Source organism: Lactuca sativa, chromosome 6, assembly GCF_002870075.4.
Source record: "Lactuca sativa cultivar Salinas chromosome 6, Lsat_Salinas_v11, whole genome shotgun sequence".
In the NCBI taxonomy this organism is placed as follows: domain Eukaryota; kingdom Viridiplantae; phylum Streptophyta; class Magnoliopsida; order Asterales; family Asteraceae; genus Lactuca; species Lactuca sativa.
Window position 1 is genome coordinate 45065262 of NC_056628.2, and position 17547 is coordinate 45082808.

Below are 17547 nucleotides of genomic sequence, written 5' to 3' on the forward strand. Positions count from 1 at the left end.
TCTCTTTCAAAATAACTTGTATTCTCAGTGAACCAGTAAGACAGGTACACCCATGCAGCTTTTGAAGGACGGAGTGGATCCAAGACTCGTCTTTATTTTGATTGTACATTTTGGTGTCATTTAAACCCTGCAAAAGAACACACATGTGTTTAACTATTCTATTAATGCAATGGATTTTTTTGCTTGTTTTTTTACTATTATACATTGTTATGATACTGTACATGCGTCCTCCACCCCTAAATGTTTCCGCCAATTCGGTTTGGGGGTGTGACAATACGTCAAATCTCAAGGAGTCTCGGTGTGATGATACACTTGTTTTCTTTGTTTCAATGCAGTAAGCTAGAAAAACCATGCAAATATTTCATAATTGGAGAATGTGACAACCCGAAACTATTCCATCACCGTAAACCGTTTTCCGTTAATAGAACTCGTACTTATTTAACTTTTCCGTTAACATTGGGATCAAACAAATAAAAAAATTTGTACTTTTACTATGACTTCATAAGGGTAGGAGTAAATTAAGAATACGGGAAACACCCTAGATATCCTTTTAAGAAGTCTTAGTTACAAAAACATTAAATTGCGACAATTTAATCGGGTACGACCATAAGCCCCGTTTAACGTCGGTATTGGGTAGAATTCCACCGTGTGTCAAACCTAAACCATATTTAAAGTTGAAATAACTTCATTTTGAAACTTCTCACCCTCTCTCTACTCTCTCTCTACTCTCTCACTAGAAAGCTAGGTTTGATCCAAAAATCATCCAAATCAAGCTCCAAATTGGTAAGATAACTATCCTAGCTCATAGTATAACATCTTTAGCCTTCAATTTCATGTTCAAATCATGGAATAGGACCATAAACATGTGTTTACGGCCCTGGAATAGCCTTAGGCCGTGAACACATGTAAATGAGGGTTTTTGAGCCTTAAAACCCTTCCAAACCACCTTTAGAGCTTAGATACGCCTTAAGGACTTATTGGATTGGACTTGGAACACCTTGAACTCATCATTTAGTGAGTAAACATGATTTTACTGCCCAAGAACATGCTTGGGCCGTAAACACCCTTTCATGGGTAGTAAACTCCTTTTAAGGTGTTAAAATGCCACTTACACACCTTATAAGCCTTGATCTAATATCTAGAAGCAACCACAAACGAATTAGAAGCCTTAAACATGATGAAAACAAATCCCTTAGGAGTTCACGGCCGTAAAGCCCCCAAGGATGGGTTCCTGGGCCGTAAACTCCTATAAATGGGTTAAATGGTGCCCTAAATTCACCCCTTTTCTTGTAAAATGAGTTGGAATCATATGTGATTGACTTAGGACCAGCAAAGCACACTTTGAATGGACACATAAGAGTTTACGGCCGTAAACTCCTAGTTTACTACTGTAAACTCCTCGAATGGTCCTTAGAATGTCCAAATTACTTTCTAATGCCCTAGAACCAAAACTAGCATCACCCCTCAAATGTTATAAGGCCATTTGGCACCCTAGAATGCTCCACCATGAGTTTACGGCCGTAAAATCATGGGGAGTGGGTTATTAGGGCCGTAAACTCTCTTGGGAGTTTACTCTTGATGAGTAAACTCCATATCCAAGCCTTATACGTCCATAGATGTCACCCGGGTCACTCCAAACACTTGAAATGAAGCGTTTTCGCGACTAGAAGTGTATGTCCTCAACTAATTAGTAGTTCAAAGTCTAATTAGATACAATTATATATCTCTTCATATGACATAGGAACCTCGCGTGTTCTCCAGTCCCGAGCTGACACTTAACCCTTATTCGACACTTCCACCCGATCTACTCGCTGCAGGTGAGTTCATACCCCTCAATGAACCTGTTTAAATATTTTTACATGTTTTAGGGGGGGGGGGGGGGGATACAAGTATAAATTCTACAAGTTATTATTATTAAATCATATGTGATTTACAAATTATCATTAAAAATGGATTTTTCCTACACTTTTAGCTGCTTTCCAATAAAACTGTTTTAGTTGATTATCAAATACATTTTTAAGATTAAATTGTTATTAAACTGCTTTTAAAACTGCGTTTAAATTACTTTCTTTTAAAATATATCTACACTAATATATTTATATAAGTAATCTTGAAGGACTTAGGACCGATAGCTCGCCTTATTTCTTGTTCTTGTTTGATGTGGCCTTAGGGTATCTGTTAGCCGTCCGACTGTCGTTGATTTCTTAGTTATATATCATATATATTCGTGTTAGATATGAAAGTCTTCATCACACTCAATACCTTTGATATTCAAAGGCAAGAAATCATACACTCTAGTTAGTTATAATAGGTATAGCTAAGACTACTACTCGTTATCTCTACTACTACTATACCCACTATAACGGCTAATACTACAAGTTAATAGTCGTATAAGAGAACACTCTATGAACTATACAAAAGACTACTATACTATAATACAAGAGAATACACTAATCCAGAGTATAACACACTATCTCTCTATAAGACACCCTACCATGCTTATACCATGTGACCAAAGCTTTCCGGAAGAAAGGCAACACTACACGTATAGATCTATACGGGGCAGACACTACTACATCCCGACTGTTAACTACAGTCCGAGCTGACCAGGCCCAGGGGTGGCACTACTTCACTACACTACGTATGACCGGGAAGGCCATAAGGTTCTCTATTACTATACAAATGGTCACATGAAGGGTTACACCTATATCCAAATTAATACACTAAGAATTAAGTCTAAGCTAACATCCCGAAGTAAGTAAATATCTATTATTAATGGAAGCTTGCACCACTACTACTGATAACAAGCATAAATTTTCTTCACCTATGTTACTCACACGAGATTTATTACTGTACTTTTACAACTGAAGGTTTTCAATGATAATGCTTACTCACAACACAAAGGATTTAACTTACAAAGTACTTTTCTGGAAAATATAGGATTTTCTAGGGATTTCTTCTACTTATAAACATAAATTTCAGTTTTTATTCCATAAGTTTGAAAACACTTTTATACAACAAAGACACTAATTTCTTATGAACTCACCAGCTTTACACTGATACTCGTTTTCAAAATAACTTGTATCCTCAGGTCAAATATAGACAGGTGCAGGTGCAGCTTTTGGAGAAGATGGAGCACATACAAGACCCATCTTTTGTTTTGTTAAACTTTTGGTGTCTATGAAACTATACAGAACACGTTTGTAATTAAATTTACTATATATATGAAATGGTTGTTGTCTCTTGTTTGTACTATTATCCAATTGTTATGATACTGTACATGACGTCCTCCACCCCAGAACGTATTCCACCGTTACCAGTTTTGGGGTGTGACAGATTGGTATCAGAGCATTATTTATAGTGAATCAAGTATATCAACCTATAAAAGATATACGAACTATAAACACTTCTGGACTAAAACACTCCGACCAAGAATATATACTTCTAAATACTAAAATATTTAATTAAGTATATATATACACTCACCGCTACAAAAAGGATCAGTATCATACTAGAACAAAACAAAAGTATTAAGATTGTTGAACAGCACAATTAAGCTTAGAGACATATAGTCACATCTTGGGGGATGTAGCCTGATCAACTACATTTATCCAGGAGTGACTAGCATGTGCCTAAGAGTGATTGTGGAGTTGCAACAAGTCTAAAAATTTACCAACACTACCACAAGAACATTGGAACAAGAATACTATAGGAGTATTTTGTATACCACTAACTACATATGTGATAACTAAAAGGATCGTTACTGGTAGGACAATAGTTGCTAAGTGGATACACCATGGTTACATGTGACTAGGGCACTATAGACTCAGAATCTGTGGCCTTTGCTTCATTTCCTGTTCTTGTTTGATTGGGGATCTGAAGTTAGGGTTGCTTATTCGAAGGACTATCTTGCTTCGGTTTCATGTAGTTGGTATGCACTACGCAAGTATTGGGTCGACTAATAACGATTCATCTTATAAGTATCCTAGATTAGTACGTCTATTAACCTTTCTTTCCCCCTTTCTCGCGTAGATATCATGGCTGGCTTCCACCATCCCGGTGATCCGTACTATCCAAACCAGGGCAATGGAGGATGGCTCGATGAGGAGTCAGACGATGATCATCCGATCCCTTTGGATGATCATCATGCTGAAGGCTTCTCGGATAGCTCCAGCTCCGAGCCAGAAATTAACAACCTACCCCCTGAAGCTCCAAACCCCAACCCCCGTCCGGTATTTCAGGGTCCCACTCCCATGTGGGCAATAACCTTGAACCGATGGAGCGAGGAGCAGGGTCAGCCTTTACCTTACAATGGAGACCGAAGCTTCTACAACATAAGAGAGGGAGGATCAGCGGACCAAGTTCTGCCCATCATAGTCTGAAGGATTGCCAGGAACGTCGAGCAAGGCCAAGCAGCCATTGGCCGAGTTGTAGAAGTGGATGCCAACTCAAACCTCAACATGGTTCGCATCCGCCAACTTGAAGAAGCCATGGATAGGACAAGGAGGACCAACGAGGCTCTGCAGCAACAGCTAGCTGCATCTCAAGCTGAAGTTAGGGAACTCCGAGCACGTCAAAGGGCTCATGAACAACATCTTTAGGAAGTTATGCGTCAACTAGCTGATCTGAGGGTTCGCCCAACGGGTGCCCGTCGCCCGTAGAAGATGTCAAATCACCTCACTCTTTTGTTTAAGGACTAGCCTTTTCTTTCTAAGCTCAGTAGAGCACTTGTCTGTAAACATTCCTAACTTTGAAAGTACTCTAATTAGGCCTCTAGACTGCCAACATTTTCCTTTTGTTTTGATGTAAGACCTACTGTTAGGTCGCTTTTCCCGAACTTGTAGTACATCATTAATACCAGTAGTTGGCAGTTAACTACTCTATTGCTATGACTCTCTCTCTGATTTTGAACGATGTTGATTTAGTCCATGAAACACTCTTATCATACTTGCAATAGACTCTTACTATTGTTATCATTTTTATGAACTTTCAGTAAAAGATGCCTCCTCGCAAGCTCCCAACCAGAGGCAGACCAGCAACTCAAACCCCTCCTCCACCACCTCCTCCTCCGCAGTTCGATCTGGTGTTGTTTCAAACAGCTGTGACGGAAGCCATGGCTCAAATGAACTCTGGTGATGTGAGCGGTGGCAACTCTAGATTTGGTGAAGTCCATCAAAGGATGCAGGGATGTACTTATAAGGACTTCATGAAATGCAAACCCACTTTCTTCGATGGGACCGGAGGAATTCTAGCATTGTCTCAGTGGTTCGAAAGAACTGAGGCTGTCTTTGAAATGTACTCATGCCCCGAGGAGAGCAAAATAAAGTTCGCTACAGCCACCCTCACTAACAGGGCCCTGACATGGTGGAACGGCAATGTCAGTGCACTCTCTTTGGTAACAGCCAACGCCATGGGCTGGGACACACTGAAGGACCTCATGAGAGGGGAGTACTGCCCTAGGGGCGAAATTCAGAAACTTGAGGAGGAACTCTGGAACCTCAAGATGAAAGGGACCGACCTAACAGCTTACACAGCCAGGTTTTGCGACTTGGCAGCTATGTGTCCTAACATGATCCCTTCGGAGAGCAAGAAGATTGAACGATACATTTGGGGTTTAATGCCCCCGTATCGAGGAAACGTTCTAGCCTCACACCCTACGACCTTTGACAGCACCAAGGAATTGGCCCAGCGGTTAATTGATCATGAGGTTCCTTCAACACCAGCAACAACCCCGACAAATACCACCGCACCACCCAAATCATCTAACAACAAGAGGAAGCAGGGGGATTAGAAGAAGGGAAAAAAGACTCAATCTTCTTCGAAAAACCAACAGATCGTGGCTGTCCATGCTGCCACCACTCCTGCTACCCCTGCACCGGCAAAAACTTATGTTGCGAACCTGCCCAAGTGTCCCAAGTGCCCTTTCCATCACAACGGCCCCTGCCATGAACTGCAATGCACCAACTGCGGCCGGAAGGGCCATACCGTCCGGTTTTGTAGAGCCCCACCCAAAACCTATCTCGCAAGTTCCCAGTTCGGGAGTGACCCAGACCTGTTATGGCTATGGTGAAGCGGGCCATTTCAAGAAAAACTGTCTGAAGGCTGGGAATGCAGGAGGAACAGGAAGACTACTCGCTATTGGCCACAACGAAGTAATAGCAGATCCCGCAGTAGTCACGGGTACCTTCCTTCTCAACAACTCTTATGCTTGTGTCTTATTCGATAGTGGTGCAGAAAGAAGCTTCATAAACCAAAACTTTAAACACTTACTTAAACAATCTCCGCAACCACTAAAAGAAACATTCGTCGTAGAAATGGCTAATGGAAAGACCGAAAGCTCTAACGAAATTTACATAGGTTGTACCCTCACGTTAGACGATCATTCATTCCCAATCGATCTCATACCAGTCTCGATCAAGAGTTTCGATGTCATTGTTGGCATGGACTGGTTGAGTCTTCATCGCGCTGATATTATATGCTTCGACAAAGCCATTCGCCTAAATCCACCGAATCATGAAACTCTGTTAATCTACGGAGACAAACCCGGTACGAGCCTTCGTATCATCTCAAGTATTCGAGCCCAGAAATACTTGTGTAAGGAATACCGCGCCTTTCTTGCACATGTCGTCGACACAAGCCAAAAAGCGAGAGACCCAAAAGACATCCCTGTTATGTGCGATTTCCCTGACATCTTTCCAGAGGACCTTCCAGGTTTACCTCCCAAACGTCAGGTTGAGTTTAGAATCGACCTAATCCCAGGAGCTACCCCCGTAGCCAAGTCTCCCTATCGTTTAGCGCTTGCCGAGATGCAAGAACTATCCGGTCAACTAAATGAGCTGCTCAGCAAGGGCTTCATAAGACCGAGCTTCTCACCCTGGGGAGCTCCGGTCTTGTTCGTGAAGAAGAAGGACGGATCATTCCGTATGTGGATCGATTATAGGGAACTCTACAAACTCACAATCAAAAATCGCTACCCCCTCCCCGTATCGACAACTTATTCGACCAACTACAAGGAGCGAGTTACTTTTCCAAGATTGATCTTAGGTCTGGGTATCACCAGTTACGAGTACTTGAGGAGGATGTGCCGAAGACAGCCTTCCGAACTCGTTACGGGCACTATGAGTTCGTAGTGATGCCCTTTGGACTGACTAACGCACCCGCGATGTTCATGGACTTAATGAATAGGGTGTGTCGTCCATACTTAGATCAGTTCATTATCATATTTATTGATGATATACTTGTCTACTCTCGGAGCGAGGAAGAACACAAGAATCATCTACGACGAGTCCTAGAAACCCTACGATCGGAGAAGTTATACGCGAAGTTCTCTAAGTGCAAATTTTGGATCCGAAGAGTTGAATCTTAGGACACGTGGTTAGTGAAAAAGGAATCCACATGGATCCATCCAAGATTAAAGCCATTGAGAACTGGTCAGCACCGAAGACGCCAACAGAAATTTGTCAATTTCTAGGCCTCGCTGGCTACTACCGCAGATTCATACAGAACTTCTCCCGGATTGCGAAACCTCTTACCACATTGACACAGAAAGGTGTAACATTCGACTGGGGAGAGAAGCAGGAGAAGGCATTCCAGACCATGAAGCGAGCTCTATGCACCGCACCGGTATTATCCCTTCCCGAAGGAACAGGAGATTTTATGGTATACTGTGATGCATCGAATCAAGGGCTCGGTTGTGTCTTGATGCAACGAAGTAAGGTCATCGCCTATGCCTCAAGACAGCTAAAGACACATGAGGTAAACTACACCACCCACGACCTCGAGCTAGGGGTGGTTGTATTCGCTCTAAAGATCTAGAGACATTAATTGTATGAAACGAAGAGCATAATATACACCGATCATAAAAGCCTCCAACACATACTGAACCAGAAGGAACTCAACATGAGACAACGATGGTGGGTCGAACTACTCAACGATTACGACTGCGAAATTCGTTATCACCCGGGGAATGCTAATGTAGTAGCAGACGCCCTAAGTAAAAAAGAGTATTCCAGTCGAAGAGTCAAGTCATTAACAATGACTATCCATTCGCACCTATCCACACAGATTAAGGAGGCTCAGCTCGAAGCCTTAAAGCCTAAGAATGTGGCGGGAGAATCCCTGCGAGAAGATGGAGCACATACAAGACCCATCTTTTGTTTTGTTAAACTTTTGGTGTCTATGAAACTATACAGAACACGTTTGTAATTAAATTTACTATATATATATATATGAAATGGTTGTTGTCTCTTGTTTGTACTATTATGCAATTGTTATGATACTGTACATGACGTCCTCCACTCCAGAACGTATTCCTCCGTTACCGGTTTTGGGGTGTGACAGAGAAGTACAAGTGATTCAATTGTATATAAAAGCTTCTTGATCATAAAAATATTTGATTCGGTCTTATTCCATATTCCTTATTTAGTGGTCGCTTGTGGTAAAGTCATATAATGGATCAGTTATCTAATCTAGAGCTACGCAGCTTAAATCAACTTTAGACAGATCATCTACGGATCAAGCGAAACGAAATCCTCACAAATTGTTTTATAATATTTTTTGATACATTGAATTTCGGGATGAAATTCCATTCAATGGGGGGATAATCTAACAATTGGTAAAAATCGGTACCTATTCAACGGTCAAACGACAGTGAACCGCTACATATTATTGATCAATTGTGTAAAATTTTACGTATAATATGTAAATTAAAAATATTATATTGATAATTACATTTTAGAACATCTTAAACTGTTCAAACCATCTATCGTTCAAAATAGAACCGAAAATTACAAAAAATAAAAAAATAAATAAACAAGATGTGAGCATATATTATATGAAATTAAAAAATGTTCAAAGATTTATATATATATATATATATATATATATATATATATATATATATATATATATATATATATATGTGTGTGTGTGTGTGTGTGTGTGTGTGCGAGTGTGTGAGAGTGTGTTATTTACTCGTGCAAATACTCGAATACATTTATCGTATATAATTGTATTTATATATCAAAACATAAAAACATATACACATAAGATTATGTATTATATATAATTTTTAAAAGACAAATGCTTAATAAATTAGCATCTTAACACTTCTAACATATAAATTTTGATATTTATATATACCTATATATATAAAATGCTTTATAAAGTTTCAACCACAAACCATATCTATATACATCAATTAAGAAGCAAATAAGATATTGAAAATCCAATAGAAACTAAGTTGATAATTGCCTAATCGTTTGTTGTTCCCTCTCTCAAACCTCATGAACACCAATACGATACACACACATTCATACATATGAGCATCAAAAATTTCACATGTACCAAATCTTAGAATGAATTGGACGTTGTACTATAAATCTTCTACAATCACAATAGTAATACAAAAGTCTTCCAAAAAAATCAATCAAAAATCTGTAAACAGATCACCCATGAGCTATCTTCAATCATTTACACTTTCTTCACCACTCAAAATCTCAAACCCACCCTCTCTCGTGTGTATTCCAATGACACAGGTGGCTGCCTCCACCACCACATCCCTACACTAAATCTTTCCCATTCGATGTTGCCTCTTCCTATCACAAACAAACCCAAACACACATTTGGTTTCTTCCATCGATATCTGTCTAAAGTGAACCAAAAAAAATAAAGGGGAAAGATTGTGTGAACCGAAGAAAGATTCCAGATTCTACATGAATGACAAGAGAGTTATGTGAACAAAATATGTAAGCCTATCGATTTCCAAGTCAGAGAATGTGTAAGCTTTAAAATGCCTCCTAATATTTACATAAAGTTATCTCGTAAACTAAATGATGTGCACGACCGAAAGGACCTTCGAAATTCATAGACAAAATTTGGTCCTAATATTTACATAAAGTTATCTCGTAAACTAAATGATGTGCACAACACTGTTTCATACCTCAAATCTCAAGGAGTCTCGGTCTGATGACTCACTTGTTATCTTTGTTTCAATGAAGTAAGCTAGGAAACCATGCGAATATTTCATAATTAGGGAAGTACAAGCGATTCAAATGTATATAAAACTCATTGATCTTTAAAATATTTGATTCAGTCTTATTCCATATTCCTTATTTAGTGGTCGCTTGTGGTAAAGTCATATAATGGATCAGTTATCTAATCTAGAGTTACGCAACTTAAATCAACTTTAGATAGATCATCTATGGATCAAAGGAAACGAAATCCTCCCAAATTGTTTTATAATATTTTATGCATACGTTGAATTTCGGGATGAAATTCCATTTAATGGGGGGGGGGGGGGGGGATAATGTAACAATTAGTAAAAACCGGTCCGTATTCAACGGTCAAACAACCGTGAACCGCTACGTATTATTGATCAATTGTGTAATATTCTATGTATAATATGTATATTAAAAATATTATATTGATAATTACATTTTAGAACATCTTAAACTGTTTAAACCATCTATCGTTCAAAATAGAACCAAAAATTACAATAAATAAATAAATAAATAAGATGTGAGCATATATTATATGAAATTAAAAAATGTTCAAAGATTTATAAGTTATATATAGAGATAGGTTTCAGGTATTTAAAGTAATTATTGTGTTATTGTATGCATAAATGTGAGCCAATCAAAATTAAATAAAAAATTAAATAATTAAACAAACAAATAAGGGTAATTTAGTAATTTGTTTAATAACTTCCAAAAACAATCCATATAATCATGGTATTGACTTTTAACCGAATCTGTATGGTTTAAATCTCGTTCCCTCACCTCCAACCGATCCCATCATGAGGAATCTCGCTGGCGGCTAATCCGTTTCTTTGTTGCTTCTCCGTCGATAGGGTGCGAAGGAGGAAAAGGGATGCATAACAAACTCATATAGCGACATAAACCTACGCCTTCGCTTCTCTCGGTCGTTGCCTCTCAAGCAAGCCCTCACCGCCGTTAGCCAATATTCTCCCCTGTGAACCACCTGCCGGAGACCGTCGCACTCAACAACTAAGGTTCGTTTTTGTTTGATTTTTCCTGTTGTCGAGTCCTCCCTGATGTCGATTTGTTTTACTATCTTTCGCACTTTCTTCTTTTCCCTGGTTTCTATTATATTTCTTTGTTGTTCTATCAATTAATGCATAACAATTCATAAAAAAGCTCTAAAATAGAACAAATGTGAATCTTTAGGGTTTATGCAGCAACTTCTTTTAGCTTCCAATAAGTTTTGTATGCATTGCAGATCTTCAATTCAAAGGAAAATGGAATGGAGGAAGTGACCTAAGTCGTAGTTCGCTTCATCAAATTTTTGTTCATTACGTGAGTTTGAATTTCAAACCCCAAATTTTCTATTATGTAACATTTTGTTCATTACGTGAGTTATATTCTATAATAACTTTTGTTCATTACGTGAGTTTGAATTTCAAACCCCAAATTTTCTGTTATGTAACACTTTGCTTGTATATGTGTTTGTGTTTCCGTTTTCAATTGAACCTAGATCTTATTCTTAAGATGCTTATATGATAACTGGAACAATTTGAAGGTGTGTTGTTTGTTCAACTCTGTAGCCGTCTGAAGGTGCTATCTTAGGTTATGGAACAATGTTAAACCAATGAAGTTTAATCTTCAAATGGTTTTTTTTTTTTTAATTTGATTTGATTTCAATATATAGAATGGATGTATGGGTTATTTTTTGACAGAAATCAAAGAAATTTTGGATTTGTTTAGGTTTATTTTCTAATTCTTTCAAGGTGTAATATTTTTGGTGAATTTGGAATCTGTTCTGATTGTCTAATTTTTACATGAAATTGAAAGTTATTTTGATGCACACCAAACGCTCGCTAAAAAGCTTCAACTGAATGGTATTTCTTCGTTTATAGTATTCTATAAGAAAAGAATGTTTTTTTATGATAATCATGAACATATTCTGCTAGAATGCAACGAATATATATATTTATTGGTAAATGAATTCCAATTCTATCAGAATGGAATAGCGAATTCCAATTATTTTGGAATGGATTATGGATATTTTCTCACTAATTTATTCATTGGATATGTTTCCACAGAAGCTGATGTTGGAAGAACGGACCACAAAATTTGAACGATGCCTCTTAGCAACATTATTCTTTTAGAATGAATTAGTGTTATTTGTTAGATTTTGATGTTTTTATTCCCGATATGAAAGTTTTTTAGTTTTATTCTTTAACAATAAATGTAATTCTTAGCAATTGTTACATGTATTCTACAAGAATTAATATGTTTTTTGTTTTAATTCTTCAATTGTTGGATCAAAAATTTGTTATTCTACAAGAAATATGTTCAAATATATTTTTATTATTTTATCGTTCTAAAATATTTTTCTTTTTGAACACACTCAAACATATTCTATCAGAATTTCCGAATTAAAAACCTTATAATTCTTAAAATCGGATTTTTAAAATTAATAGAATTTAAGATCCCTTAAAATATGCAAATTTCCTTTATTAAATATATATTAATTGACTAAAATACACTTCTAGTTAAATTAGATGGTATTTTTTGATTATTTTTAATTAAATAATATTTATTAATCACTTTCTTAAAATAAGTAAAATCATTGACCCATATTTATGAATACAATAACACAATAATTTATTTGAATAGAATAAAAAAAATATACAATAATATATATATATATATATATATATATATATATATATATATATGTGTGTGTGTGTGTGTGTGTGTGTGTGTGTGTGTGTGTTATTTACGCATGCAAATACACGAATACATATATATTTATTAGTTTATTTATTTATTCTTTTAATTGTTATGAGGTTAAAATAGCTATTATAATGTATGTTAATGAATTTTAAATAGCAATGGTAATTTACTTTTAATTGTAATGTATGTTCCCAATTCTAAATTTTTTTATACGCTCTCACGCGTTTAACGGGCGTCATAATCTAGTTTATATATGAAAACATAAATACATATACACATAAGATAATGCTTTATATATAATTTTTAAAAGACAAATGCTTAATAAATTAACATCTTAACACTTCTAACATGTAAATTTTGATTTTTATATATACTTTTATATATATATATATATATATATATATATATATATATATATATATATATATATATATATATATATATATATATATATATATATATATATAATGTTTTATAAAGTTCCAACCACAAACCATATCTTATACATCAATTAAGAAGCAAATAAGATATTGAAAATCTAATAGAAATCAAGTTTATAATTGCCTGATCGGTTGTTGTTCCCTCTCTCAAACCTCATGAGCACCAATACGATACACACACATTCATACATAAGAGCATAAAAAATTCCACATGTACCAAATCTTAGAATGAATTGGACGTTGTACTATAAATCTTCTACAATCACAATAGTACTACAAAAGTCTTCTAAAAAAGATCAATCAAAAATCTGTAAACAGATCACTCGTGAGCTGCCTTCAATCATTTACAACTTTCTTCACCACTCAAAATCTCAAACCCACCCTCTTTCGTGTGTATTCCGGTGACACAGGTGGGGGGATTTTAATGGCACACCTATACACATACCTAAGGTGGTTTTATAGTTGAGTCTATTTTGACGTTATATGTCTATTACGTCTTATTATTCCTTTTTTTCAACAGTTTTAATATTTACAATGTATGCTATCCTGCGCCAAAATATCAAATTTACAATAGTGGCACCTGAATTAATGGAATATTTATACATTTTGGTGGACTTTTTTGTTAATTGCAATTTATAATTTATATTTCTAACAATTATAGTCCTTTAATTTTTATATGATTACATTAATTTTATAGGGATAATGATTTAAAATTATAATGTATTTTTCGATTTATATATATTTGATCACTAAGTTATTTTTTTCGTGCATACTTACTTATTCAATTTATTAAATATGCACATTCAGTTCTTATGACCGGTTAATTCAGGTAAAAAAAATGACTTGATAAGTAATATATTTCTTACTTTATACATATTTAATCCTTAATATATTTTTACATACTCAGTAACCAAATATCTACAAATCAAAAAATATATTATTATTTTAAGTCATTAACCTAATTTTATAATATAATATTTTTGTCTTTATTTAATAAATTAATTTTTTATTATATTTTTTTAATAAATTATAATAAAATACCTATTTTCTATATATTGTTATAAAATACGTTTTTTCACTGGTTGAAAAACAGGGCGTTACACATAATCCATTTGCGTTTTTGTGGGAAAAATTGAAAAAAAAAATTATAGACTACAACGAAACAACAGGCGATGTACAAAACAACATGCAAGTTAGCCTCGTCTGCAGTTTCAGTGGCTAGTTTTAGATAGCGACTAATTTTTAATTTGGGAAATTATCACTGTAGCCCAACTATCTTTCGTATTTTTGTTTAAATGATCTCTCATTACTATTTTTTGATTTTAAAGGGCTTGTACTTGTAAATGACCGGCCACTTTTTCAATGCCCTGTTTCGAATCGTTTTCCATTACAGGGTGGTTATCCCAACAGAAAATTCGTCTAATGAACTACATACTTCAGCTAGCTCGTCAAATATCCATAGATGTACATTAACACCAAGATGGTCCAGGTAGACATGAATTACACAATCAGAAGCATTCTCTACTTCGATGAACTTCTAGTAGTCTAAATTATTAGCTATTATCCTTAATCCATCATGGAACGCAATATCGGGCATGCAAAAGTAAACATTCACACACAACTCATTAGCGAATCTTTGAAGGAACACCACAAACTTGTTCTTGTCCATTCCAACAAAATCGATATCATCAAACATTTGCTCTGATCCATTTGAGTAACAAATAGCAGGGTACCTCGTAAAAGATGATTGGTTGATTTGAATTATGTGGGATATGGCTTGGAGCATCCATATTTGAAGTGTTTTCGTGACGGCAGTGCCACCCAATTTCGTGACGGCTTGGAGCATCCATATTTGAAGTTAAAAGATGATTGGTTGATTTGAATTATGTGGGATATGGAGAGGTCCAAGGGAATCTTGGGTGGTGGAATGGGTAGTGGAGGAAAAGGGAGCCAATAGCATTCCAACAACATTTGTGTGGGTAAGATTTTTGTCGCGCGGGTACCCGCACAACTGCCTAGTTTTTGGCATTTTGGTCATTTGGCACACAATTACCTTGGGGGATCAGATCTATTAGCCATAACTTCAATTTTACACCATTAGAGACAGAAGAAGACGATTTTGGAGCTAGAGACTCATTTCTTTTCATCTTTCCAAGCAATTGGTAGTTTCTCTATGCAATTAGACTTTTGTAATTGTTATTTTGTTGCCATGAGTGGCTAGTTTATCTATTTTGGTTAACTTTGGTTGAAAACCATTGAATGCTTGTGGGTTTTGAAGGATTCATGTTTGATTATCAATTATCTTATGTTTTTGATTCTAGTTCATATTTCTTATGCTTATTTGGGATGAATGATAAACTTTGTATTGAATCCTAATGATAAACACACAAATGTTCGTTGTCTTGAATTGCCTTGGTTAACCAATTGTTCCCACCATTTGAGCATCTCACCATCTTGCTTAATTGTAAGCTCTCTAGTTATTCAAGTATTTTAGTTTTCAAGTAATCAAACACCCCCCTTTTAATTTAATTGTAGTTAGTTAGTTAAATTACACTAGTTCTATTGGATTGTATTGGTGATTGAATACAGCCATCTCCCCGAGAATTGATACCCCTTTTACAATTATCTTATGTTTTATTTGTAAACAAATGATGTAATTTTGTTGGTGGATTTGACATCCCACCAATAATGTTTACTTTTAAATGCAATGCATACTACCCTATAACGGAACTTTGTTGACTCAATCCAAAAAAAAAAAAAAAAATTCTCGCAACCCATGGGAAGCATGGGCATCATCATATAAATGAGATGGTTATAAATGTAATATTTGAAAATTTCATTCCATTTGATCAACAAGCATGATTTATCTACTTTAGGACTAAATATGAAAAATCAATAAGACAATAAGTAAGAAAAATTGTAAATCTCATATATTAAGAAATAATATATTTTATTTAGTATTAATAATATATTTTATTTAGTATTAATATACGGTTTTTTTCATAACAATAAATATATAATTTATATTAAAAATAATATGTAAAACAAAGATTATGTATGTAATATTATTTATATCAAGTAATATAAAAACTAAAAAGTAGAATATAGAATATTATGTAAAATATAGAACCATATATGTAAAATTTGTTAACAAATATTATATTAAAAATAATATGTAAAATAAATATCATATATATGTAATATTATTTACATTAAATAATATAAAGAACTGAATTAAATATAAAATGATATTTAAAATAAGGACCATATATGTAAAATTTGTTAATATACGATTGATTATTTATATTTAAAAGCAAGAAAAAATGAAAATCAAAGTTATTACATAACACAAGGCACCATAAGTGTAAAATCTATTATACTGTTCGTAATCATATGTGTTAGATTAGTCAAAGCGGTTTTGACTTAAAAAATGGTTTTCACCCGGTCTTCGGGTGTGAGGGTGGCTGCCGCCACCTCCACATCCCCACACTCAATCTTTCCCATTCGATGTTGCCTCTTCCCCTGTCACAAATAAACCCAAACACCCATTTGGTTTCTTCCATCGATATCTATCAAAAACGAACCAAAAAAAAATAAATAAATAAATAAAGGGGAAAGAAAGAGGAACCCTTACCTGTGTTGATAGCTGCTACCTTTCCCGAATCAACAAACAGCCACGATTGAACTTCCCTCGCCACCACTCAGAAGGCGCCGATAGCCCCTTTTGATTTCCTCACACTCGCACCTTCCATCCGAGACAGAAGAAGCACGAGAGTTACTTAAGCAGTCCTTGCTACTTTCATTTTTTTTCCCTTCTCTACGAACCAGTGAAGCACCGGAGGTGCTCCTCCCTCCCAAAAATCTAGACTCGTCGCTACTGCTACTCGCATCCCTCCAGGTGGACCCGTTTCTTTTCCCCCTTCACACCCCGCAGTCGGACGAGAAGAAGAAGCCTCGCTGCCTCCCCTCTTCCCTCCATCTCTTCGGCCTCTTCGAACTCCGGAGACGATCTCGATAGGTCACGACATTCAGAATAGCGGACAACGCACCTGCGAGCTTCCCTCTCGCTCCCTTCTGTCATCGCTTCGCCATTGGTCCTCCTCGCAGTGGAGTCGCCGGAGAACGGGTTTCCCTCTCCTTCTCGCGATGGATCGAACGTCACCACCTAGTCGCTGCGTTCGAGCCCCCTTTTCCCTTTCTGTGTTCGTCGCCTTCATTTATTCCTTCCTATGCCCAATCAAAACAAAAGAGACGGGGTGTTATAAGCCCTAATTCTTTTTAATTATTAAATGACCAAACTCCCCACCATGTTAAACTCCTTATTCAAAATAGGTCCCAACTCCGAACATTAAACTCATTTGTTTAATACACCCCCTCATTTGGTATTTATTTTGTCAAAACAGTCCTAT

The 17547-nt window shown here is 36.0% G+C and overlaps 1 long non-coding RNA gene across 1 annotated transcript; it reads right to left on the bottom strand.

Annotated features, from left to right (window-relative positions):
* Positions 1-16407: 16407 nt before the first annotated feature.
* LOC122194565 (uncharacterized) lies at positions 16408-17339 on the bottom strand. The gene is made up of 2 exons (XR_006183879.2): positions 16773-17339; positions 16408-16660 (listed from the first exon to the last, which is right to left on the bottom strand). It is a non-coding gene; the product is annotated as an uncharacterized LOC122194565 (long non-coding RNA).
* Positions 17340-17547: the final 208 nt, after the last annotated feature.